The following is a 27,850-nucleotide window of genomic DNA, read 5'->3' on the forward strand; positions in this document are numbered from 1 at the left end:
GTTGGGACTTTGGAAGGGGCTAGATGTTTCACTACCCTTGATCTAGTTTCCGCATACCATCAGGTGGAGCTAGATGAGTCTTCTCAAGATCTAACTGCCTTCATTACACCTATGGGCACTTTTAAGTTTAAGAGGATGCCATTTGGCCTCATTTCTGCAGCCTCTGTGTTTCAACGAATCATGTCTAAAATTTTAAAGGGGTTAATAGGCGTTTAATGTTATCAAGATGACTTATTAATTTATGGTAACAATATTCAGGAACATAATAGGTGTGTGTGTGCGGTACTTAAACGTTTAGATGAGGCTGACATGTCACTGAAAAAGGACAAATGTAAATTTGGTGTAGAAGAGGTTAATTATCTAGGACATCGTATTACAAGTGAAGGTGTTTTTCCTAAGAGAGAATTGGTTGATTCGATTGATAAAGTCAAAGAACCACTTAACAAGGAGGAGTTACTCTCTTTTCTTGGCATGGTGGAATTTTATGGGAAGTTCATTGCTAATTTTGCAGATAAGACACACAATTTGAGGAGGTTAACTGCAAAGAATGTCGTTTTTGATTGGACATCTGTGTGCAAGAATGAGTTCGACAGCATTAAGAATGAGTTAAAAAAAAAGGCTCCCTCGCTTCATGAGTTTGTTCCTGGTCTTCCCACATATTTATTTACTGATGCTAGTGACAAAGGTCTCGGTGCTGTTCTAGTTCAAAAGAAAAATGGAAATGATTCTCTGATTTGTTGTTCATCAAGATGTCTTAGAGGATCAGAATTGAATTACTCTGTGATGGAGAGGGAATCTCTTGCTATTTATTGGGCTTTGAGAAAGTTTAAAAATTAGATTTGGGGTTCTAAAGTGTGTATACTATCAGATCATAAGCCTTTAAGAGAGGTTTTCTTAAAAAAAAGGTTTGGATGCTATATCTTCCAGGATCAGAAGATGGATTATATCATTACAGGAGTTTGATTTTGAGGTACAATGCATTCCAGGTGTAGCAAATAAGTTGGCTGATTGTTTATCGAGATTAGTTGATACTGAGAATTTCATTGAAGAAGACATGAATGAAACAGATGAGTGCATCAATGTGTGTGAAGTCACTGAGGGTGCGGTGAATGAAAGTGAATGAATGAAAGAATTGGAGAAGGATGAAGAAATTTGTAGAGTCATGTCTTGTTTGAAGAATAACACTTCTTTAGAAAAGCTGTGGTCATTAGTCTCTGGTGAACTTTCTGTTACTGATGGTTTATTAACACGTGGGACGAAACTTGTGCCTCCTCTAGGTATTAGAGGAAAATTATTATTACATGCCCATTGTGGTCACTTGGGTATAGTGAAAACTAAGGAGATTCTGCGTATGCAATTTTGGGGGCCACGAATGGATTTGGAGATAGAGAGGTTTTTCAGGGAATGTGTAGAATGCTGTGTGAGTGACAAAATATTAAAGACAAAACAGATGCCTATGGTTAGTAGAGTCTTGCCTAGTCACCCTTGGGATGAGTTGGCAATCGACATTTTGGGACCTCTCTCTGGTGTTTCAGACACTCCATATTTGATTGTACTTATTGACTTATATTCAAGATGGATAGAAGTGAGTGAAGTTAGGGACATTACTTCTGATTCAGTCATCAAGTTTTTGGAGAGTATTTTAGTAAGGAAAGTTTTCCTAATAGCTTACTTTCTGACAATGGACCACAATTCTGTCAAGTGTGTTTAGTGAATTTTTAAACAAATGTGGTATTATACATAAAAGGTGTTCTTTGTATCACCCTGAGACAAATGGTGCTGTGGAAAGGGTCAACAAGACTCTTAAGGAGTCAATACAATTGGCTAGATCTTCTGGTTTGAACTGGAAGACAACTCTTCAGGACAGAATGAATGCCTATTGTGTTGCTCCTCATTCATCTACTGGGAGGTCTCCTTTTGAATTATTTAAAGGAAGGGTTCCCAATACCTTGTGGTGTCCAGGTTGGATGAAAATGAATAAAGGTTTGGTGGACAATGATATAGGTGAATGGAGGGAGAGAGAGATAGATAAACAAATTTCAAGAAAGGAATATTTTGATAACAGAAAATGTGTAAAATATCAAGTGGTCAAAGTGGGTGATTTAGTAAAAATTAAGACTCCTGTTGGATGTAAAACCTGGTCCAAATATACTGATGTCAGACCTGTCACAAAGGTCTTTAGGAATGCAATGAAAACACAAGATGGGAGGATATGGAATACGAGTCGTATTGTTGTGATCCATTCTAAAAATTCTTGTCAAGATGTTAGTGAGGATCTCAATAATACAGGTAGTAATTTGTGGATTCCGAACAACAAATTCTGTGATGGTGCTACCTCGTTATCTACATGTAAGAGGAGTCAAAGAACACGTAGAGCTCCTATCTATATGAAGGATTATGTTTAAACTGTTTCTGCATTTTTGTTTTCTTCATTTGCTTTCCTTTTTATGATACATACATTCTTTTGTTTTTTCTTATATTTTGTTTGTTTTTGTTAGGAAGGAAGATATGTGATAATATGTGCCCTCATCATTACATTATATGCTTGTTTTTTTAAGGCCTAAGAATCTGTTTGTTGTGTTCTCTTTTAGAATTCCTCTGTTAGGCTTGGTCAGTTGACTAGCGTCAGTTGGTGGCTGAGGTTGAATAAACCCACTTCTTAAGTTTATCTTGTCTTGGCTTCTTATTTAAATGTAGTAGACACTACAAGGAGCACGAGAATCCAGGGGGGAAAGTGAAGACACACAATTCTGTCAGCCTGGTTACAGTCGCTAATAAGAGGGAGCGGAAAGAGAGGAAAATGTAGGAAGAGGGAGGCTGGCCAGACAAAAACAAATGCTAAAGGAAAGGATAGCGGGATAGTAGAGCCACTAGAGTTACATTCTGAAGGAATTTAGGAGTTGGTGAATACGAGGGTTGATAGCACTATATTCTCTAACCAGGGCACAGCCTTCCAGAATTATCAAGTGAAAGGAAGGAGTATAAAAGGTGGGAGGAAAAACAGTGTTTCCTCGCATAATAAAGTGAGAGTCACCCCATCATTACGGTCCTTTTCGAGGGTGCAACCAGAAGTTTTGATTGTCTCAAAGCAGGGGGGAGGCTCTGAGCTTCACTCTATCTGCCCTGTAATTGAGGGCTCCTTAGACAACATGGAATCTAATGGGGCCCCTCTCAGCCAGTGTGTTACACGTACCACTACCAAACCTACCACATCTACCATGATGCCTACAGTGGCCCCTGAGAATCAGGCTGAACTACAGTTAAGGGAAGGAGCAGAATCAGAAGCTCAGAATTATGGGGATGTCGTTAACCGCCCTCCAGGGGTCTTGATTGAAGCTTTATTTACCTCACTAAAAGAAGATATAAAACAGGGCTTTGCAGTCTCTGCGGACAATCAAAATGAGATAAGGAATGCTTGCGAGACCTTGGAGAGGAAGGTCGATCTCTTAAACTCAAGGACTGAATCCCTAGAGAGCTCCGATGAGGAACTTAAGATGAATTTGGGGTCAGCAGAGATAGAAATCCAAAATCTACAGAGATGCGAAGCTGTTTGGCGGGACAGGATGGAGACACTAGAAAATAATTCCTGCAGAAACAAACTGCAGGTTATGAATGTTCCAGAAGGTGAAGAAGGGACAGACATCAAGACTTTTGTGATCGCTTTGCTCGAGGAGGCCCTATCACTCGAAGAACCAACAGAGCTCTTAGAAAGAGATGTTCAGAGAATTCATAGGGTCCCATTTCGTCATTACCCTAACAGGGCGAAGCCTAGGAAGATTATCATTAATTTTCTCACTTACTCTATTAAAGAGAAAATCTTGAATCTGGCCCTGAAGGCAAAGACGTTAAGAAGTAGGGACTTCTCCTTTGAGGTGCGTTCAGATCTTTCTAAAGCTATACTTGAAAGACAGTGGGAACTTGGTCAAAGAATGGAAAACTTTAGGAAGGTCGGTGCAGTAGTACAACTTAAATTCCCGGCCTTCTTGAAAGTTATGTACAACAATAAGATGTACAACATCAGATCGACCCATGAGGCAGACGAACTGCACGATACTATCAATAAGGAGGTCCCAAAAGGGTTTAGAGGCATTCCTGCCTCTTCTCTTTTCTTGGAGGTCAGAAGTAGAGAAGATGAGCACACACAAATAGAATCTCCTCTGCTATATGCTTAGTCTATGTTATGCTATAAGATCAACAAGCATTTATTCAAAGAAAAAATCCTGGGGAAAAAAGGGGAATATAAAAATGAAAATGAAAACGAAAAAAAACAAAAATAATGTGTAGAAAAAAAGGGGGGATTTCTCCTCTCTATGGTTCTCTATGGTTTTTTTATGGTTTGGTTTTGGGGGGAGCAGGGGGAAGAGGAGCACAGGGGGATAACAAATAAAAATCCCTTGTTTGCCTCAATCCTGCCAGAATTATTGATTTTGAAGAGTAGTAAGAATGTGAAGGCTGAACAGTCACTCTGTTTATGTCTTTGTCTTTGCCTAGTCAAGGCTGAATATACTAATTTTAATGCTAAAACCCTAAAATAACATGACAATACTCCAGATTCTGTCCTGGAATGTCAATGGCCTGCACATGTGGGTACGAAGACGAAGAGCTAGAATCCTACAATACCTGAGAGAATCTGGTCAGTGCAATCGATACGGCCTCCACCTATTCACTCACTTTGGCAGTTTTAACCCTGGATGCCACCAAGGCTTTCGAAAGGGTGAATTGGGGATACCTGTCGGATGTCATAATTTGGGGGATAAATTCCGTCGTACCATCCAGCTGTTATACCAAGCACCATCAGCTAGATTGCTGGTCAATGGAACTTTGACTGAGTCATTTAAGATAAAAAGGGGAAGGCGACAAGGTTGCCCCCTCTCCCCCCTGCGCTTAAAAGGTGTAAAAAGGGGCGTGGCCTCTTTACATGTCTCTGCAAGGCAGCCCCCTGGCGCGTTTGCAGAGGGGAAACTAATTCCCCTTGAATACTGGGGGTCCCTGGGGGCCAACTAGCCCACCAGGAACCTCCGGTATGCACCAGGGGGCTGCCTTGCAGAGAGGTGTACAAAGGGGCGTGGCCTCTTTACACCTCTCTGCAAGGCAGCCCCCTGGCGCATACTGGAGGTTCTTGGTGGGCTACTTGACCCCCAGGGACCCTCAGTATTCAAGGGGAATTATTTCCCCCTCTGCAGACTCGTCAGGGGGCGCGTTTGCAGAATGGTGCCTTAATTTGGGGGGCGGGGGGGCCTTGGAGGTCCTTGTGGACCCCATGAGTAGGCCTTGCTCGTGGGTCCTCCATTGCAGGCAACTGTGCTTTGGATTGTTTGCAGCCTGCCTGAGCCGCGGAGTGAGCCCTGGGGCTGTGTCAGCCCACCAACAGAGACGCTTTACAACTCCACCGACATTGGGAGCAAGTGGCTCTGTTGGAAGGTAATGACAGCTATGTTGTGAGGTGCTTTACAGCAAACCCCACTGTGGTTTTATTATCGAAGATTCTTAAAGGCACGCAACTCACTGAAGGAAGAGATGGCACTACAGATACCATCAGGCCACCTGGGTGGCCACGCCCACTGAGGCGAGGCATCATTGCTTTGTAAAAGCCAACAAACTGCTGTGCCTTTGATTTGAAGTCCGTGCCTCTGAGGAAGTGATAAGCACGAAACGTGTAAGGCTGGACTGAACATGCTCTTGCTGTACTTGCATCCATTTCGCAGCTGCGCCCAATAAAGAGTTGGAATGGGATCTGCCGCAGAAGTCGTCCAACTGCTGCATTACGAGTGCGGCTGTCCCACCACCACATGACCGTTGTAACTGCTGAGGGATACGTGATCCCTCTGCTGTGGCACAGCGGTCTCGCCCAGCAATATGCCAGCAGTGCGACTGCAGTACCACTAAGCATTTTATACGTTTTCTCACAGCCACAGTTTTCATGGGGGTGAGCCTGCCATGTAAACTGTGGTGGTGAGGAAATTAAGAGGGCCCTACAGTGCCCCCAGTTGCCTCTGGCCCAGGGGATTCATGCTGGAGGGGGGTTTGTGGTGTGTATCAGCTTGGAAGCTTCTCCTCTATCTATCTAGCGAAGGTATGGGTCTTTTATACCATCAAGAAAGCTTCAGGGTTCCAAACACAATAGATATGTCATGAGTAGGATTATGTAAATAAGCCTGAAAGGTGCCTGCAATTATGCAAAGTAGTTCTTTCACCCTAGGATGAAGATGACCATGACTTTTATACAAAAAATATTAATCCTGTTATGTGCGTCATGTGCAGGGGACTTTTCTAAGAATCCTCATGCATAATAACTTAGGCTAGTTTCAAGGAAACCGATCAACATTTATTCAGCGCATAACTGGGTAAAAGGTCAGTGCTAGAACTATTATGCATAGCAAGGTAAGGCAAATGTAGGTAAAAGGTCATTTAGCTATTTAGGCCAGTATTGGGGTACATAGCAGAACGTGCTTTGGCCCTTTCATTGCGATGCCATTCTAACAGGCACTGCAGTGGAACCGCCAAAGCACCACTGTCTAGATCACAAATTAACTCGCAAACTGGCAGGTGGTGTGTGGATGAGTTTGGCTGTGTGGGAGCAGGGCAGTGGCATGGCAGCCCGCTCTCAAACCGCCAAACTCGTAATCAGGCCCTAAGTCACATGGGCTACACCTACAACCGAGAAAGTACATCGGTGGAAACCGTGAATTGGAAATGTACCAAACATTACCCACATGCATGCTATGGCAGGGCCACTACAAAAGATGATGCTGTAATTAATGTAAAGGAGCACAGCCACCCCCTAAATGTGACAGAAATAGAAGTAAGGGAGATGCTGCAGGATATAATAGAGGCAAGCACTAGCTCCTACAACAATCCTAAAAGATATACTCCATAAAGTCCCTGAACACATCACAGGCTGACTGCCACTTGCCACCTATGCCCACTTTAAAACATTTAATTGTGCAAATGAAAAAACCATCAGCGATACACCTCCTGCCCCTAGAAGATACCAAGTTATAGAAATACCTCAATACTAAAAAATGAAACATAATGAGGAACCCTTCCTATTATATGCAACCTAAACAATGATAGATGAATCCTAATATTTTTTACAACAGATAACTTACTAAAACTAAGCCATTGTCAAATCTAAATGCTGGATGGGACCTTCACAATCTGCCCCAAACCATTCACATAGATATACACATTATATGTCGAATATCACAATGCAAATATCCCTTTTATATATGCCCTATTACCAAAAAAGCAAAGTAGTACTGCAAACTCTTAAACCACATTAAACATAAAACAAATAACTACTACCCACAAAAAATAATAGTTGACTTTCAACACGCCATTATTCAAACCATATTAAAGGCGTACTCACACACAGCCATACAAGGCTGTTACTACCATTTCTATCAAAGCATATGGAGACAGCTCCATCAATCTGCACTAAGGACCTGATTACGAGTTTGGTGGAAAGGCATCGCCGTCGCTTTTTCTGTGGCCTTCCCACACGACTGCCCGATTATGATCATGTTGGGAACGCTGCTACAAGACTGCCACTGGATCACCGCCACCACTGAGATGTCTGCTACCGCTTCGATGGTGGGATAGGCAAAGGTAAGACTTGGAGGGAGTCCCTCCAAGGTTTTACTGAAGGGGACACCACCATGTCTATGTTGGAGGAAAGGCACACAAAGAAGTGAAAACTCGCCTTTTTTGGGGGTTGCACTTCAGAATCTGTGTCAGACCCCATTGTCCAGGTCTCTACTGTGCTCCTGCAACCCATTTGTCACCGGATTCGAAGATAAGCTTCACCGTCCCTTCTCCTACGTACTGCATGATAACAGTTTGTGATATGTAACATGCAACAAATTATTCAGTGCACATGACCTACATATACATTACGACACATACACAACTATATACATCTTTCAGACATGAACAAGTTGTACTTAACTATCTTTCCAGCAGCGAAACATCACTCTGTCGGGACAACACTGTCAAGAGATCACCAGCCCATCGGGAAAATCATAATCGACTCAGTGTAATACCGCCAGCCTGACTGCGCCAGACATAAACAATGTCCCACCCACCACAGCGGTATGGTGATGAAACCTAGTTTATGGAATATGCTACAAAATAGTAAGTTTGCCTTGGAAATAAAGCAAAAGATAGCACAAGCCTATGTCCCTGTCACAGAGGAAGCTACCCACTATGTTTACTAATAGAAAGCCCTTTCTATCACCATAATGAACATAAACTAAGCCTCCTAATAGATTATTTTGAAGATACTTGGGTTGACAGACTACAGCGCTCCAGACACAGATGAAAACCCAAATTTTAAATGTAATGTTTATGACAGCATCTTGTCACAGGAAGTTAAACAAACAACACAGTGGATGGATAGCATAATACCTTCCAATCCACAATAGGTAGAACCCATCCTACACTCTATGAATTTATAGAAGCTCTACAAAAAGAGCAAAGCTACCAACAATTATGAATGGAGCAATCTGTAACCCAAATTGCACCTACACTTAGCAAACAAACCAAAATAATGTATGACCTGCCACATTTTAAAGTAAAACTCCACATATACAACAAAGGAGTAATCTTTACTTTGAAATAATAGCCAAAAGCATGTTATAAAATAAATGCTAACCTACAAAAGTCCCAGAAAATAACATATTTAGCATATTCTTTACATATTAAATAAAACTCCAATTTTAAATAAGACTGATATAATTAAATATGTAAAAAATCTAAACCTCCCCAACCAAAAACCTCACACAGCAAACTCTATATGTTGTGTAAAATAATTACAACAAATAACATACAAAACACTAGCTAACAATCACATAACATTTACATGAATGATCAAATAAATCATTTCCCACCAAAAGCAAATAAATTAAATATTAATATGATCACCCTCTGTATCCACATAGTCAAAAAGTATAATCTACCAAATACAGGAAAAATATTTTCCAAAAAGCCTAAAAAATGCTACAATAAAACCAATCCAATACAATCCAAAGTATCTAGGAACCATAAAAACCCCAAAAAGTGTTTGATAAAAGAAACACTCATGGATACCCCCCAAAATTGAAATCAAAGTGAATAATATTTGTTTATTAGCAACCAAAATAGATATCCTTTACAAAAAACATTATCTCCAAATGCCCATACAGCACATTAGTTAAGAAAAACCTGCAAAGTAAAACAGAAAACCCACATGCAAAGAACAGTCCAATCAAAAAATACATATACATTAAACTCAATCATTAAAAAGCAAGTACCATAACACAGTAATACATAACATATCGATACATGACTATAACATTGCATGAAAAATAAACCAACACTCTAGTGTAAAACACGGCAATAGCTACACTAACTGTATTAGAACCCCACAAACATCACTATAACTAACCCTTAGAGCTCCCCCTTGAGCTTTAGAGAGAGATCCCTCACTCTCAAAAAACAAAACAACCTTTAACACGACAAACAGCAACACCTTTCCACAACCCGGGTCCCAGAAAATAGACTAAAAATGACACAAATAGAATACAAAATAGAAGTTAGCGGTAAAAAAATGGCCGCTAAATGAAACTAAAAATGACTATATCTCCATAGAAAAGATGGGAAATTAAGTTAAACATGTTTAAAAAATGTTTTCAGAATTGTACACAATTATTAAAAATGTAAAACATGTTAATAAATGTTGTAAAAAAGTAACAAAATTGTAAAGTATAATTTAAAATTATTAAATATATACCGTATTTTCCGGCGTATAAGACGACCCGGCGTATAAGACGACCCCCGACTTTGGCAGAAAAATTTTAGGTTTAGTGCTATACTCGCCGTATAAGACGACCCCCCACTTCCAGCGCAGCATAGCCATTCCGAGTATGTACCGGTATTTTGAACTTACCGTATTAGTCTAGTCCTCCTCCCTGTGGGTGAGCAGTAAGGCTTTATCAGTGGGCAGTGGGTACCTATAAGCGTTTATTTTACAAACTGAAAGACTGAACGCAAAGAAATTGGTTGTAGAAACAATCTTGCTTTACTCGGAAACATTTTATTTAAAACCATATCAAAAACTGTCACTTCTGAATAACGGCAAACATAAATAACGTAGTGCATGAAACAGTGCAAGTGCATTAAACGTTCCATAACTTCCCATAAATCCAAGCGATTTCTACAGGATTTATAACGTTCCCTTTAAAAACCTTCAAAATCCTCCTCTTCGTCATCTGATCTCATAAGTAAGTCTATGAGATCTTGTGGTACATCTGTAAGGCAGTCATCGTATGGATCTTGTACCAATTCCGTATCAGATGATGTGGTCTCTTCTTCGGCATCCTCTTCACTTTCCCACAGATAGTCGTCCTCCATACCATCTAATGAATTTGATATGCCACACTTCTTGAAAGACTTTATGACTGTTTCTGCATCAATGTCGTTCCAGGCCTTTATGACAAAGTTGCACAAAACATCCAACTGTGGCGCACGCATGTTTCCTCCTTTTGTGAATGTTTTTTCACCGCTAACCATCCACTCATTCCACTGTTCTCGGATGCGATCTTTAAATGGCTTGTTTAGGCACACATCCAGTGGCTGCACCAACGATGTCAGTCCTCCAGGTATAACAGCAGCATCCGTTTTCAGTCTTGCCAGCCTTTGCTTAGTGCTGGGAGTTAAATGAGCCCTGAACATATCCCACACCAGTAGACTACGCCTTTGTAGAAGTCCACCTGGTCGCCTGCTCCATACGTTATCAAGCCATAGCTTTACCCCTTCTTCATCCATCCATCCTTTCTCATTCACATGCACAAAACAACCAGCAGGAAACTTGAGTTTCGGCATTGTTTTCCTTTTAAAAATAACCATTGGCCTCAGTTTGCCACCATCAGCTGTGCATGCAAGTACCACAGTGAAACTGGACTTCTCATGTCCTGTTGTTTTTATTAAAATTGTCTTTTCGCCTTTTTGATGGACAGTTTTGTTGGCGATCATATCAAAATTCATCGGAGTTTCATCCATGTTTCCGATGCTACTTAGCGCATACACATGTTCATTGCGCAGCCTAATGACGTAGCGATGGAAGCTATGCATTTTGGCATCAAGATCCGCTGGTAATTTCTGGGCAATTTTTGTCTTTTGCCGCAATACCAGATTATGCCTTCCCAAGAATCTGGTACACCAGGACACAGTGGCCTTAAATCTGTGGCTGAGATCGGGATTAGATTTGGCCCACTGAAGTGCAACCAAGCGGATTTTATTTCGGGTCACGACATACCCGCTTTGCCGATGCTCGGCCACCATGTCTGCTACATGCTTTTCCAGTTCTGGCCAATGTGGGGTGCCTCTTCTTAGTGCACACTTGCCCCTTGGCATACTCCGCAATGCTTGCTCATTTGCTCTCCAGGCCCGAACCATCTTCTCTGTCACTCCATATTGCCTAGCAGCAGCACAGTTACTATTATGTTCCGTGGCAAAAGCCACAACTTTGAGTTTGTAGCTGGCTTCATATTTTCTACTCCTTGCCACTGCTGGAGCCTTGCTGAGTTCTACACTGCCAGCCATTTGCTCTGGATGCGCTGCTGGAGCCTTGCCGGGTTCTTCGCTGTCTGCCATTTGCACTCGATGTACGGTACTGATGCTGTACAGAATGGACAGGTGCAGAGACTGTCTTCAACACCACACGTACGGTACGGCAAATACGCTATCTGGTCACGAGACTGTTTTTCCTCTTAGCAACAACCAGCCAATCACAGCAAGTGCTCTACTGCCTTCGGGAACATTCGGGAACATTGTACAGTCCCCTTTCTATGCCACGCCCATGCCAAGGGGAGAGGTGAGCGTGCCAAAGCGTGCCAAACGTGTCAACACACTGGGCGCTGCCATCTTCGGCGCTGGCTGCCCATTACCATGTACCGTGTTTCGGACGTCCTGCTGCCTCGTCCTGCTGCCTCGTCTGCCTGGGGATGTGCAAGCGGTTGGAGGCGCGTGTACAGCGGCAGCGGCAGTCGAGGTAAGACTCATGGCGCCATTTGCTCGCTTGTGAAGCGGTTTGACACCTTCGAGTGAAGTCCTTGCTATGAAAAAAACGCTCGCTTTCGATACTTCATGGCGCGGGGCCTGGGTGTGGACGTTGCCAGGGTCGGTGGCTGTATTTTTTGACATAAGGTGTGTTGTTTCTTGTTATTTCCTATTGTGAAGCGGTCTGACACCTTCGAGTGAAGTCCTCGCTATGACAAAAACACGCTCGCTTTCGATACTTGCACAATTCATGGCGCGGGGCCTAGGTGTGGACGTTGCCAGGGTCGGTGGCTGTATTTTTGGACGTTGCCAGGGTCGGTGGCTGTATTTTTTGACATAAGGTGTGTTGTTTCTTGTTATTTCGTATTGTGAAGCGGTCTGACACCTTCGAGTGAAGTCCTCGCTATGAAAAAGCGCATGAAAAAATACCATAAAATTTTGTACCCGGCGTATAAGACGACCCCCGACTTTCCAGAAAATTTTAAGGGGTTAAAAGGTCGTCTTATACGCCGGAAAATACGGTACTGAAAAATCTAATGCAAAAATTATGTTAAGAAGATGTATATGAAACAAATGAATGTTAAAAAAATGTTAAACAATAGAAAAAAACTGAAACATGTACAACATACAATACTATTTTAGTTTGATTTACATTGTCTAATATATAATTTAAAAAAATTATTTACCAATATATGAATGTTTTTTATAACTAGGATTATAACTAGTAAAAATGTAAACATACATTAAGTAAACTTTGAAAAAATAGAACATTTGAAAAAATGTCTACATATCTTTATTCTATGAAAATATGTCAATGTTATTTATTGCAAATACACAACCGACTACAATGTTAATTATCTTTCTGAGCAACAGCTCTAATTAAATTACATAAACTACTCCTTCCACATGGAAATACATCTTAGCAAAGGAAGTTTAATACTAAAATAGTTAAATTAAATATTCCCACTCCAAAATATAACATTTTGGGAAAAGTGTGGGACATTTAAGGGGCGCGATTTACTATTCCCACTACAATCTAAAACATTTGGGGAAGGTGTTGACATAAATTTGGTGACATTTAGTATTCCCACTCGATTCGAAACTATTTCGGGGAAGGTGTTTGACACTAAAGGAGTGACATTTACTATTCCCACTCCAATCTAAAACATTTGGGACGGTGTTGGACACTAAAGGGTTGACACTTACTATTCCTACTCCATACCAAATCACTTTGGGGAAGCTGTTGGGAACTAAAGGGGTAACATTTACTATTCCCACATCAATCTAAACCATTTTGGAAAAGGCGTTGGAAATCAAAGGGGTGATATCCACTATTCCTACTCCAATCTAAACCAATTTGGGGAAGCTGTCGGACACTAAAGGGTGACATTTACTATTCCAACTCCAATCCTAACAATTTTGGGAAAGGTGTTGGAAACCAAAGGGGTGAAATTTACTATTCCCACTCCAATCTAAACCATTTTGGGGAAGGTGCTAGATACGAAAGGCTGATGTTTACTATGCCCATTCCTATCTAAACCATTTTGGGGATTGTGTTGGACACTAAAGGGGGGACATTCACTAGTCCCAATACAATCTAAACTAATTTGAGGAAGGTGTTGATTACTACAGGGGTAATAGGGGTACTATTTCAGCTCCATTCTTAACCAATTTGGCAATTTGGGAATGGTGTATTGTATATATATAAAATAAAGTTGGGGACACAGTGAATATATCTGTGTACGTATATATATATATATACATCACACAAATACATCCCTCTAATGCCTAAAGATGCAATAGACATCTTTCACGACTGCGTTACTAATGACATTAAAAAGCTTTATTCAAAAGTGAATAACAAACATCGGAAAAAAGAGATACACATTAAATGTGCGTATAACAAGTTGATGAAAAAATTGGGAGATACTCATGAAATCGTGATCAAGAAATCGGATAAAGGGGGCAATCTAGTTATCTGGCCCAAGCAGGATTATATTAAGGAGGCCAAACGCAAACTTGAAGACCCCCTATGTTACATCAAAGCCTCACATAAAGAATATGAGAACGCTAAGTGCAAACTACATAAGATGCTAGGCCAATGGAAAAGAGAGGGCTTGATTTCATCAGAGGAACACAAATTTATGTGTGTCAACTTTCCTGTTTTGCCTTCTCTTTACCTTATCCCAAAGGTACACAAAGCTGTGCAACCGGTACCCAGCAGGCCCATTGTGTCGGCCATTGGTAGTGTGGGTGAAAAAGTTGGGGAATATATTGATTTTTTTCTCCAAGACTTTGTAAAACAACTACCTAGTTTCACACGAGACACCAGTGACTTTATAAGTAAAATCTCTACCATTGAATGGGATAATGATATGTGGCTCATCTCGCTGGATGTAGAGGCACTTTACACAAGCATTGACCACGAACAAGGACTTTCAGCAGTAAACCATTACCTTTCCAAACGATCAATCATGTATTATGAACACAATAAGGTCATCTTATGTCTCATGGAATGGTGCCTCCACAACAATTTTTTTCTCTTTTGGTAAAGAGATCTTCAGACAGCTCAGAGGAGTGGCGATGGGGGCCTGCTTCTCTCCCAGCTATGCGTGCTTGCACGTTGGCTGGTGGGAGGAGCAGGTCCTCAATGTGCGCCACAAAGCTTGGATGGATGGCCATGTGAGCTGTTTCTTGCGGTACATAGATGACATTTTCATAGCTTGGAGAGGTACCAAAGAGGAAGCCCTTTTATTCATTCAAGAGATAAATAACAACTCCCTTAATCTCAACATTACCGCGCACATTGACAAGAATAGAATTCAATTTTTAGATGTTGAGGTGTATGTTACTAATTGCACACTTAATACTACGCTTCATAGGAAACCCACTGCGGGCAATGCCACACTGCACGCGACTAGCATGCACCCTAGACACACCATTGCAGGAATCCCATATGGTGAGATCTTAAGGTTGAAGAGGATCTGCAGTTCTCCCTCTGATTATGATACATGTTTAGGAGAACTTATGACAAGGTTAAAGGCAAGGGGTTATTCTGATTCCATCTTAAAGACAGCCATTAAAAAATCTTTATCTCGGTCGAGGGAGAGTCTCTTTCCGATGGTAACTTCTGAGGCCGTCACCCCTAACGTTACAGAACCTCAATCGGATTGCCCACGCCTGATCACTACATACAGTAGAGAGGACAGAAAAATTAAGTCTATAATTAACAAGAATTGGCCTATCGTCCTTAGTGACCACATACTGAATACTAGATTGCCTGCTTCCCCTACTGTTACCTTTAGACGCGCCGAAACTATGGGCAATTCCCTGGAAAGAGCAGCTCCTGAGCTCAAAACCAAAATACCTTGGTTAAGCCCAGCTCGAGGTTTCTTCAGATGCTCTAACTGTCGAGCTTGTAAATTTGGGATCACTACTTCACACTATTTCACTCCCTTTAGCACCATTTCAAACCGATCTTGGGCAACCTCCCTTGCAAGACAGATCATGCTGTCTACGTCCTTACATGCACCTGTGGGCTTAGATAGGTGGGCAGCACTAAGCTCCAGGTGCATGTCCGGATATTACAGCATCTACGGGCAATACTACATAGTGACCCGACCTATCCGGTCGCCCGTCACTTCAAAAGGGTCCACAATAATGACCTGACGTGCCTGAGTTATTTTGTTATAGGAGCAGTCCCATTTCTTAAAAGAGGGGGTGATCGTGAGTTGCAGCTCTGGAAGTTGGAGACCAAATTTATTCTTGAGCTCGATAGCCGTTGGCCGAACGGGCTCAATAATATTGAAGAAATTCATCACTTTTTGTAGTATCTAACTCTATATATCTTAATACTGCACAATCTATATAATGGTCATCCAGTTTTCTTCATTCATGGTGCTTTTTCTCCTAGTTAGGTTCCCTATTAGGAGAATTTCTCTCTAGGCACCATTAGAGCTGTGAACACTCTTAGTGAATCTTTCTTGACAGGAAATAGCGTATGTATGCACTGGATATAGATTTTACTGTGAAAATTTATTCTGTAAACGTACACCTCTATTTTCTTGTATGTATACTATAGTTTTGTATTTATCATGGTATTTAGGTTTTTATGCTTATTTCCTTTGATATTTACAAATGAACTGTTTTATACTGGAATGTAATGAAGTCTTTTTCACTTTTTCTATAGCATTTTATTGTATAATATGTCATGATAGGTATTTGTGTATGGGATATGGTATTATTTTTACATATACCCATTTTTAACTTTTGATACTTTTTTTACCATTCGAACATTTTGAGAACCTATAATCCAGTTATACAGTTAGTTGTAAATTCAGGAATTTGAGAATCTATATTTGTATAAATTACATTGTATCTCGGTTCTGATGGTAAAGCGGCTTATTCTTGCACTTTGCACTTTTAGACTCTTACACTTAGCACTTTTCTACACTTTTTGCACTTTATCTCTCGCTGCTAATGTATAGATTTGCACATGGTATAAGAATTACTAGAAATAACTTGAAGGGACAAGAATTCTATTATTGTCTGCCCAGAGGATTACAACTTATTGTATTTAGACTGTTAATCTATATTATGTGAAATTAATGATAATTAGATCTTTGCTGATTGGCAAATATCAGCCTCTGTGCGCCCTTATTTTGCCATTATATGCAATTTACAGCTGTTGTTAATTACATGGATTTAACCGGTAATAATGTTTATTACACGCTAAGATAAAAGAAAAGACTTGCAGCTACAGTATATTTTCACTGTTTGTTACACACATGACACGGGAGGTCACCACCAGGGGGTGTTGATAGTCTCCACCAAAGTATATAAAAATGCATTTAAATTTTGATCATGTTGCAGAGTGAACAAGGACACCTCTGCCCGAAACGCGTCGCTGGTTCTGTGATTTAAAATAAACAACATCTTGCTGAGGAGGAGCTTTGTTTTATATATATATATATATATATATATATATATATATATATATATATATATATATATATATATATATATATATATATATATATATATATATATATATATATATATATATGTATGTATATATATATATATATATATATATATATATTTATTTATTTATTTTATTTTTTTTACCTACTGGTGGTCGCCAGTAAGTAGTTATAGTTAGGATCTATTTTCCATAGGAAATCCGCAACATTCTATTTGGAATAACTTTGGCGCTGGTTGACGAATCTTAGCAAAATTTTCAAAACTGGTGGGGCGCTCCGGCCCACACCTATCCTGAAAGTCTCAGGGTGATTTGTCAAGCGGGGGCCGAAAAAAAAGAGGGGTCTGAAAATGTGTTTTCCCCTCGCAATTTTCGATTTATGTAGCTAAACCCTACTGTTGTGTTATATTACTCATACACTATAAGATGGCCGCTTTGTTTCACGTTGGGCCTCAGTCCCCTTGTTTGTGTCTACACCTGACTGGTAGTGGGAGTGACTATGTATGATAAAACAATGTCGGATACAAACACAGTGCATCACACACTGACGAAGGCAGACCGCCGAAACGCGTCTGTGTGCACCCCTCCGCTGATTAAAATCTAGCGCGTTTGTACTCCTCAACTTCGAGTGCTGTCATTCTTTCCAGGAGAAGTGGGAAGGACTTTGGAGCGTGAATATATATATATATATATATATATATGTATGTATATATATATATATATATATATATATATATTTATTTATTTATTTATTTTATTTTTTTTACCTACTGGTGGTCGCCAGTAAGTAGTTATAGTTAGGATCTATTTTCCATAGGAAATCCGCAACATTCTATTTGGAATAACTTTGGCGCTGGTTGACGAATCTTAGCAAAATTTTCAAAACTGGTGGGGCGCTCCGGCCCACACCTATCCTGAAAGTCTCAGGGTGATTTGTCAAGCGGGGGCCGAAAAAAAAGAGGGGTCTGAAAATGTGTTTTCCCCTCGCAATTTTCGATTTATGTAGCTAAACCCTACTGTTGTGTTATATTACTCATACACTATAAGATGGCCGCTTTGTTTCACATTGGGCCTCAGTCCCCTTGTTTGTGTCTACACCTGACTGGTAGTGGGAGTGACTATGTATGATAAAACAATGTCGGATACAAACACAGTGCATCACACACTGACGAAGGCAGACCGCCGAAACGCGTCTGTGTGCACCCCTCCGCTGATTAAAATTTAGCGCGTTTGTACTCCTCAACTTCGAGTGCTGTCATTCTTTCCAGGAGAAGTGGGAAGGACTTTGGAGCGTGAATATATATATATATATATATATATATATATATATATATATATATATATATATATATATATATATATATATATATATGTATATATATATATATATATATATATATATATATATATATATATATATATATATATATATTTATTTATTTATTTATTTATTTTATTTTTTTTACCTACTGGTGGTCGCCAGTAAGTAGTTATAGTTAGGATCTATTTTCCATAGGAAATCCGCAACATTCTATTTGGAATAACTTTGGCGCTGGTTGACGAATCTTAGCAAAATTTTCAAAACTGGTGGGGCGCTCCGGCCCACACCTATCCTGAAAGTCTCAGGGTGATTTGTCAAGCGGGGGCCGAAAAAAAAGAGGGGTCTGAAAATGTGTTTTCCCCTCGCAATTTTCGATAGGAACCTTTCAACCCGGCTACAGCTCGAACTGCTGAATGGATTTACACCAAATTTGGCAAAGAGCTAGTCCTTAGTTCAGACTTTTGCCTTTTGCTTAAATGGTGCAAATCCGTTCAGTAGTTCCTGAGAAAATGACATTTAAAAGTACGTATATATCTATGGCCGCGCAGGATCCGCGCACCCTAAGCGCACCCTGCCGTGCACGAGCTGTATTCTAATTGGCTGTCAGCACTCCAAATCAGAAAGTGTTGGCAGCCATCTTGTGCCTCGGTAGAACCGAGGCACAAGAAACCTATAAAACAAACGAGAAAAACACGAAAAGGGGCAGAGTAGAAACACCCTGAGCCCCTAGGCCTGTTCAGGGGGTCCCACAAGGACCCCCAAGGCCCCCAATTATATTATATATATATATATATATATATATATATATATATATATATATATATATATATACATACACTACAAAATGAGCATGGGGAACCTATCCATATAGTGGCACCTACTGCAGTTGAGTCTTTTGGCCATTGTAATACTCCTTTTAAACTAAACCAAAATCTATTTTTCAGCCAACTATGGTTCATGACAATTTGGATATATACCAGGAGATCGTGGTACATGACTTGAAAAAACTATATACCGCTACCAACAAGAAGAAGTTTGGTATTAGTAAACAAAATCGGTGCTATAACCAACTGATCAGCAAATTGGAGTCTAACCATGATATCATAGTGAGGCAAGCTGATTAGGGCAGAAACATTGTCCTGTGGCCTCTGCAAATGTGTACCTAGATGAGGCTGAAGTACATCTAGGAGATTCATCTTGTTACAGGAGGAGTAATATCTAAATCTTGAAATCTACTTGGGTGGATCAGTGTTTGAAACTCCAGGCTTGGAGAAGTGGGGGGCTGCTGTCAGAGGACGAATTTTGTTTCCTGAAAAAGGAACATCCAGTTATCCCCACTTTCTACTTGATCCCTAAGATTCATAAGGGGGCCGGAAGGCCCCCAGGGCAACCCATTATATCGGCTATTGACAGCTCCACAGAAAATGTATCCAAATATATTGACTATTTTTTACAGGACTGGGTCAAGTCGTTAGACTCTTATGTCAAGGACTCCTTTAATTTTTTAAGAAAAGTGGAGCGGGTTGCTTGGGGACCTAATTTGCTTTTAATGACTTTGGATGTCTCCACCTTATATACATCAATAAGACACTGTGATGGACTTGAAGCTATTGAACTCTTCTTAAAGAGGCGTCCTATGAATTTTGCTACCCATAGCAGGATGTTATTGAGTATGACACAGATGTGTTTGGAGCAGAATTTTTTCATGTTTAACAAAGCCATTTATCAGCAGATTAGGGGAGTGCCAATGGGGGCCAGATTCTCCCCCAGCTACACATGCTTGCACATGAGACTGTGGGAGGAGCAGGTCCTGCATGGGCAACACCATGCTATTGCCCAAAACAACATTCTCCTGTATCTGCGAAACATAGACGACCTATTCTTTATTTGGAAGGGTTGTACATCTAGTGCTATAGCATTTGTAGAGGAGCTCAACAACAATAGTTTGAATTTAAACTTCACATCCAACATTAGTGCAAGTTCACTTTTCTTTTTGGATGTGGAGATATATGTGGAGAACAATGCCCTAGCTACTAAATTTTATAGGAAACCCACCGCCGGTAACACGGTCTTACATGCTGCAAGTCATCATCTGGCACATCTGATCCGCAGTATCCCCTACGGGGAGGTGCTGCGGATCAGAAGGATTTGCAGCTCTGACTCTGAATGTGCAGTAGCACAAGAGGATAGTCGGAGGCGTTTCCTAGCTAGGGGTTACTCCCATCAGGCTCTCACCATTGCTGTCAAAAGCACCCAAAGTATAACTAGGCAGGAGGCCATGATTCCAAAAATGAAAGAAAATAAAGTAAGCAATAAGGACTCCGGCATACCATCTCACATAATTCTTACGTATAACCGACAACTGGAACTCTCTGGAACTGTTCAGACCTCCCGAGGCTTTGCCGGGAGAAACAACGCTGCCGAGGCGCGGCGCAACTTTGTTTTTAATAGTGCTTTAGACACTTTTACCTTGCCTCACTTGTTCAGGGGCTGCGCTGTGGACATCGCGCACCCCTTGCCGTCTTCGGATTCCCTTGGCTGCCGCCGCCAGAGCGCCCCACGCTGAGCGTTCCCTCCCCCTCTGACGGGCAGGTCACGAGGGCGGGGACGGGCGTGGCTACCACCTAGGGCTGCTCTGTGGTTGGCGGGGCAGCTCCTCTGTCCCTCCCCCCCTGGCAATTTCCTCTAGTCGGGCGAGTCCCGCCCCAGCTCTCTGGAACTGTTCAGACCTCTAGAGGCTTTGCCGGGAGCAACAACGCTGCCGAGGCGCGGCGCAACTTTGTTTTTAATAGTGCTTTAGACACTTTTACCTTTCCTCACTTGTTCAGGGGCTGGCCTGTGGACATCGCGCACCCCTTGCCGTCTTCGGATTCCCTTGGCTGCCGCCGCCAGAGCGCCCCACGCTGAGCGTTCCCTCCCCCTCTGACGGGCAGGTCACGAGGGCGGGGACAGGCGTGGCTACCACCTAGGGCTGCTCTGTGGTTGGCGGGGCAGCTCCTCTGTCCCTCCACCCCCTGCCACGCACCTACTACTACCGGTCGCCTACTTATGGCACTTCTATCCCGGTCTCGCAGTGGACGAGCGCAGCGGGCGCGACGAAGGCACGCCGAAGTTGCGCCTAAGTTAAGCCCGTCTGCGCCCGTCCCCGACGGGCCGGGACCAGGGGCCACACCCCCTGCCTCATCATTGGCTTACACACCTGCTCAACTTCTTTCCTGCACTGCTGATGTGCCCCTTTCCCATTCTCTCACGCAGCACCTCGTTTCATTAGGTATCTATGTTCCCCACTTAGACTGTGTCACTTCTCCGCGGTCCACGCTTCCCTTGCCCACTCAGGACACTAGACTTCCTCCCACTATACCTTCACCTCCACCTCACATTGCCTCTGCCTACCTCCTCAACACTCGCTCGGCAGGCAAGCATCAACTAGAACTGTTCAACCTCCTTACCACAGACTCCCCTGATATTCTGTTCTTAACGGAAACATGGTTCTCTGGGGCCTCTCTCCCTGACATTCTAGCCATCCACCCCGATTCTTATTATGCCCTCCGGGCCGACCGCCCGGGCGGCAAGACCGGGGGGGGGTGTTGCCATGATTGCTTGAACCACTCTCCAATTCCAGCTTCTTTCCCAACCTTCTATAGCTGAGGTGGATTTTTTGGTCGCCCGCTCCACTAATCTTTCCGCGCCTCTTACTGTCGTCCTTGTCTATGGCCCCCCCTGAGTATGCCTCTGTTTGTGGCCTCCCTGCAGGAACTCCTCGCTACGCTCGTAGATAACAACTCTTCTGTTCTCCTGCTAGGCGACTTTAATTACTGGCCTGGTGACCCCAGGGAGGACTTAGCGTCCAAGGACTTCACGGCCACTCTCTTATGTCTCAACCTTAAGTCCCATGTATCGACTCCTACTTACAATCTTGGACATATTTTGGACCAAGTCTGGTCTTCCCAGGACATAGTTTCCCCCCCCAGCATCCTCCCTTGTACCTGGTCCGACCATTCTCTCATTTTCTTCACTATCAATATTGGTTCCCCTCATAAACCTCCTCGTCCCAAGAATGTTTTTACACGTAGCTGGAATCGCGCTGATCTGCTTTCCCTCTCTCATTCCCTCGCTTCTTGCCCTCCCGATCTCAATGGCATTTCCCTCGACTTACAGGCCGCTGCAGTTGGCAACTGGTTATCTTCCGCTTGCGATCTAGTAGCCCCTCTCAAGCTAGTTAAGTCCATTCGTCCTCACGAGGCTCACCGTTGGTTTAACTCTGAGCTTAAGGCCCTCAAATTGGAACTTGGACGCTCTGAGCGCCTTTGGCGCCATAGCTACTGCCCCGACCTCAAGGCCAAACACAAATCTCTTCTTAAAGAGTATAAGAAAGCCATTCTTGTGACCAAGACCAAGTACTTCTCCGAACAAGTAATCCTCTCTACTAATAAATCTAAAGAGATCTTCTCCTTGGTTAACAACTTGGCCACCTCTGATCGTGCTTGCCCCAATTTTATTCCCTCCCAAGCCCTCTGCTCCTCTTTAAACGACTTCTTCATCGAGAAGATCGTTAAAATTAAATCCAACATTTCTATCACTCCTTTTACTCCACTTCATTCTCCCCCCTCTGTGTCTAATTCTTCCTTTTCCTCTTTCCCGCCCCTTTCCCTGGATTCCTTCTTAGCTCTGCTCACAAAAATCAAGTCTGGCTCTCCTACCGATTGTACCCCTGCTCGTATCCTTAAAACTCTCTTTCTCCTTGCCCTGCTACCCCTCTTTCCCTCCTTAATGCTTCTCTTTCCACTGGATTGGTCCCCTCTTCATTTAAGTCTGCCATTGTTTCCCCCATTCTTAAAAAACCTGGTCTTGACTCCTCCCTCCCTTCTAACTTCAGGCCCATCTCTCTCCTTCCCTATCTTGCCAAAATTCTGGAATCCTACGTCACTTCCTGTCTTTCTACTTATATCGAGCAGAACCATCTTCTTGCTTCTCACCAAGCAGGTTTCCGCTCGGGTCATTCGACCGAATCTGTGGTGCTCGACGTTCTCGACGAGCTGAAAGCCAAGGCTGATACCAACTCTCCCCAAGCTTTGGTTCTTCTCGACCTGTCCGCTGCGTTTGACACGGTCGACCATAACATTCTTTTGGACCGTGTCAGCGCAGCGGGCATTCGAGGCCCTGCCCTCTCCTGGATCACGTCCTTTCTAACAGGATGCTCACAAGCTGTCCACCTTCCTGGCTTTTATGCTCTTCCCCTCCCGGTGCCCTGTGGGGTCCCCCAAGGTTCCTCCCTCTCTCCTCTTCTTTTCAACCTTTACATTCACCCACTTATTTCTTCTCTCCTTGAGCTGGGGGTCTCTGTGTATAATTACGCAGATGACCTCCAGCTCGTCTTTGATCTTTCTTCTTCTTCTCACTCCCTATCTTTTTTTCGCTCCACCATGGTTTTTATTTCTGGGTGGATGAGCGCCAATCACCTCAAGCTCAATCCAGATAAGACTGAGCTTGTCCTGACCGGCGGCTCATCCAGCCCTTGGTCCTCCGCTTTTTGGCCCCCTATTCTTGGCCCCCCTCCCACCCCGGTTTCCTCCGTTAAAACACTGGGCATTAAGGTTAGCCAGGACCTGTCCATGCATGGCCAGGTCAGTGCTGTAGTGTCTTCCTGTTTCTTCTCCCTTCGGTTGATCCGAAAAATTTCCAGTTTTTTTTCCCTTGACTCTCTTAAAATCATCATTTCTGCCCTCATCACTTCCCGCCTTGATTATGGAAATAGCTTGTTCGTGGGTATCCCTGCCTACGAAACTCGCCGCCTTCAAGCAATCCAAAATCTGGCTGCCCGTCTCATCTTTCACTTGCCTAAAACTCAACACATCACTCCTGTCCTCAAATCCCTTCACTGGTTACCCATCCTGCAGAGATCCTTGTTCAAACTAGGGTGCCTTGTCTATCGGGCTCTTGATCGCTCAGCACCGGCGTTCATCAACTCTCTGATTTCCTCCCACACCCCTGTCCGCACTCTCCGATCATCTTCCTCTGCCCTCCTCACTGTTCCCGGTTTCCGCAAAACTCGCACCGGTGGAACTAGATTCTCTGTTCTTGCACCCCGGTTTTGGAATTCCCTTCCTCTCTCTATGCGTTCTATCCCTATCTTTTCACACTTCCGTAAAGCGCTCAAAACATTCCTGTTTGCCCAGGCCTACCCCCGCTAACCTCCTTGGCCCTGTTTGTTCTGTTCCCTCGAGCTTTCAGCGCCAGGAAGCCGTTTGGCCATCGTGCGCTCTATAAATAATTTCATTCATTCAAAATAAATAATTTCATTCATTCAACATGGAGAACTTAGAAAGATCCTTTACAAAAACTGGAATTTAGTGAAGAGTGACCCTGTAATTGGACATGAAGTAGCCAATAAGCCGCTACTTACTTTTAGGAGGTCTCCATCTATAGCTAAGGCTTTAGTCAGTAGCACCTTGGAACCTCAACTGTCTAACACGCGGTTGGCTCTACGTAAAGGCTTCAAAACATGTCCCCAATGTAAGGCTTGTCGTTTTGGCATCAATAGGACGCACTATTCTAGCCCCTTCAAAATGCAGCTATATCCAAAACATTGTCTTGCAAGACAGACTGTGCAGTTTATGTGCTAGAGTGTCCGTGTGAGTTGCGGTATATTGGTAGCACCAGGTTACCAGCCCACAAACGGATACTCCAGCACATTAGGGCCATTACGGGACACGATCAGACATATCCGGTTGCCAGGCATTTCAAACTGAAACATATGGGCAATCCATGCTACCTCCAATACTGTGTTATAGAGACAGTTTTACCATCTAAAAGAGATGGGGACCGTGAGGCTAAACTCCATTTCCTTGAGACAAGATATATATTGGAGTTAGACAGCAAAAATCCCAATGGATTGAACGATAGGGATGATCTGTATACCTGTATTTAATAAGTTATATTATCCTATTGGGAATTTGCCTGTCCGGATATTGTGCTCTTGAGGAAGATTCTTGTTAAGCTAAGGGGAGTAAATGAAAAATATGAGGCTGAGCTAGAAATTGTTATCTGATTTTCTTTTACAAGAGATTATAGAGTTACAAATGGTAGTAGTAATTAAGTCTGTGCCCCCGCTAGCATTACTGAGGGATAAAATGAAATATGTGTATGAAATTTGAAAAGAAAAAAATGTTTTTAAGATTGTTTATATATTTGCACTTGTAGCGATTTTTACACATTTATGCACTTTTTGTACTTTAGAATTGAACATGCAGATGGGCTTTTTTTAAAGATGGATTGGAAATCTACAAATGTGATGTTTTATAATTGCCCACTTTGGGCTTTATGAAATCAACTGGTCTTAATTGAGGTTGTATTATACATCAATTTAATTTATTTCGGGCACTGTGCAATTCGGGAGTAAGGTATATTTCTTGTTTGCACTATGTTGATGGGCCATGTGATGTCAACCACAAAATGAGTTGGAGGGTGGTGTGATTGGGATTTTATATTTCCACCTTCCCTCTTGCTGATACAACGATTTAAAAATATTTATTTTTTTATCTTTTGTATGAGCCCCATAGTGTTGCTCCCTTGGTGTTTTAGATTACTTGACAGTATTTTACGGTATATAGTAATCATGCATTAGTTTGCACAGTACTATTTCCATGCTTTTCAATGTAATGGCATTTGAGTAAGCATGGGCGAATTTTGCGAATTCGCGATCCGCGAATTTGCGGATTTGCGAAATCGTGCTCTGCAAAATTCGCGAACTTGTGCGAATTTGCGGATTTTTTTATTTTTGCGTGTTCACGGGGCGCTTGGCGTGTTGCGGGGCGCTTTGCGTGTTAGCAGTGGTTTTTTTGTGCAAGACCGCGTGCGCCCTCTGGTTCATCACTGCCACCCTCTAGTTTTTTGTGCCCTTCTGCCCTCTGCCCCACTCGTTTTTGTGCCATTCTGCCCCACTCGTTGTTGTGCCCTTCTGCCCTCTGCCCCACTCGTTGTTGTGTCCTTCTGCCCTCTGCCCCACTCGTTGCTGTGTCCTTCTGCCCTCTGCCCCACTCTGTGACCTTCTGCCCTCTGCCCCACTCCTGTTTTATTTTAGAATGGTGCCAGCAAGCTGCCAGCGCCATTCTAAAATAGTTACTGAGTTAGCTTCATCAGGAAGCACTAATAGATAAAATAAAGCAGGTGCTTGAGCAGAAAGTGACAGACATCCTTTCATTGTAATGTAACCCTTGAAACACATATTCAAAAATAGAAACTAACATTTTCAAAAAAATGGAGATACCCATACCAGTTACAAGAACCAGCCATGCTTTGCTGCTGGAAAGACTGAGTGACTTTGGCATCAAAGGCCGGGCCTTCAGATGGTTGCAGTCCTTTTTGTCAGGAAGGACCCAAAGAATACAACTTGGGGAAGAAACCTCTGAAGTGGGGAATTTAGAATATGGGATGCCCCAGGGCTCGGCCCTGTCCCCACTTCTATTTAACATATACCTGCAGCCTCTGATTGCCTCTCTAGCGCGCATGGGCTGCAGAGTATTTAACTATGCGGACGACACGCAGCTGTTGCTGAGTGTCGATAACACTAGTGCCGCTCAACTCCATACTCAGTACATCTTGAGACACACGGTCCAATGGATGACAGGAAACCTCCTAAAAATCAATCCAGATAAGACTGAGGTACTGGTGATTCCATCCGCCACTTCTCCATGGTGTGACCTCTACTGGCCCGCAGAGTTAGGCCCGGCTCCAAAACCCAGCCTGAATGTGAAGAGTCTAGGGATTAAATTAGACTGCGACCTATCAATGGGTAACCAGATCTCTTCAGTGGTGGGTAGCTGTACCAATATTATTCGACAGCTACGGAAATTAGTACCCGTCATCTCCCAATCCATGTTACGCTCCATTGTCGCAGCCACCGTGCTTTCAAGGATAGACTATGGAAATGCCCTCTACCTTGGTCTGCCAAAAATCCTGACAAACAGGCTGCAGGTTGTGATGAATGATGCTGCTCGCCTCATTTTTAGACTGCCAAGACGAACTAAAGCATCTCCCCTGTTACAGAGCCTCCACTGGCTCCCTATTAAGGAGCGAGTGGAATTCAAAAGTTTGTGTATAGCCCACAAAGCCATCTATGGCATGGCGCCTGCATACATTAAAGACCGTGTGGCGGTGTACAGCCCAATGAGAACCCTAAGATCCTCAGACTCTCAATTGTTGGTCTGCCCTCGGTATCAACTTGTCACCAAGGGTGGAAAAGCCTTCTCGGTGCTGGTTCCTCAACTATGGAACACTCTACCTGAGCCACTGCGCAGGGAAGAGAACCTCCTACGCTTTAGAAAGGGGTTAAAAACGTTGCTATTTAGGAGGTCCTTGAGTGCCAACTAGGCTATTGGTTGCCTATCTGTGTTGCTAAAGTTGTTGTTTGTACCATCGATTTCCGAGCGCTTAGAGGCCTGCAGGTGATTGGGCGCGTTACAAATCAAAATAACAATAACAATAACAATTCAGTAATTCCACCATCTAAATAC

Source organism: Lissotriton vulgaris, chromosome 1_2, assembly GCF_964263255.1.
Source record: "Lissotriton vulgaris chromosome 1_2, aLisVul1.2, whole genome shotgun sequence".
In the NCBI taxonomy this organism is placed as follows: Eukaryota; Metazoa; Chordata; class Amphibia; order Caudata; family Salamandridae; genus Lissotriton; species Lissotriton vulgaris.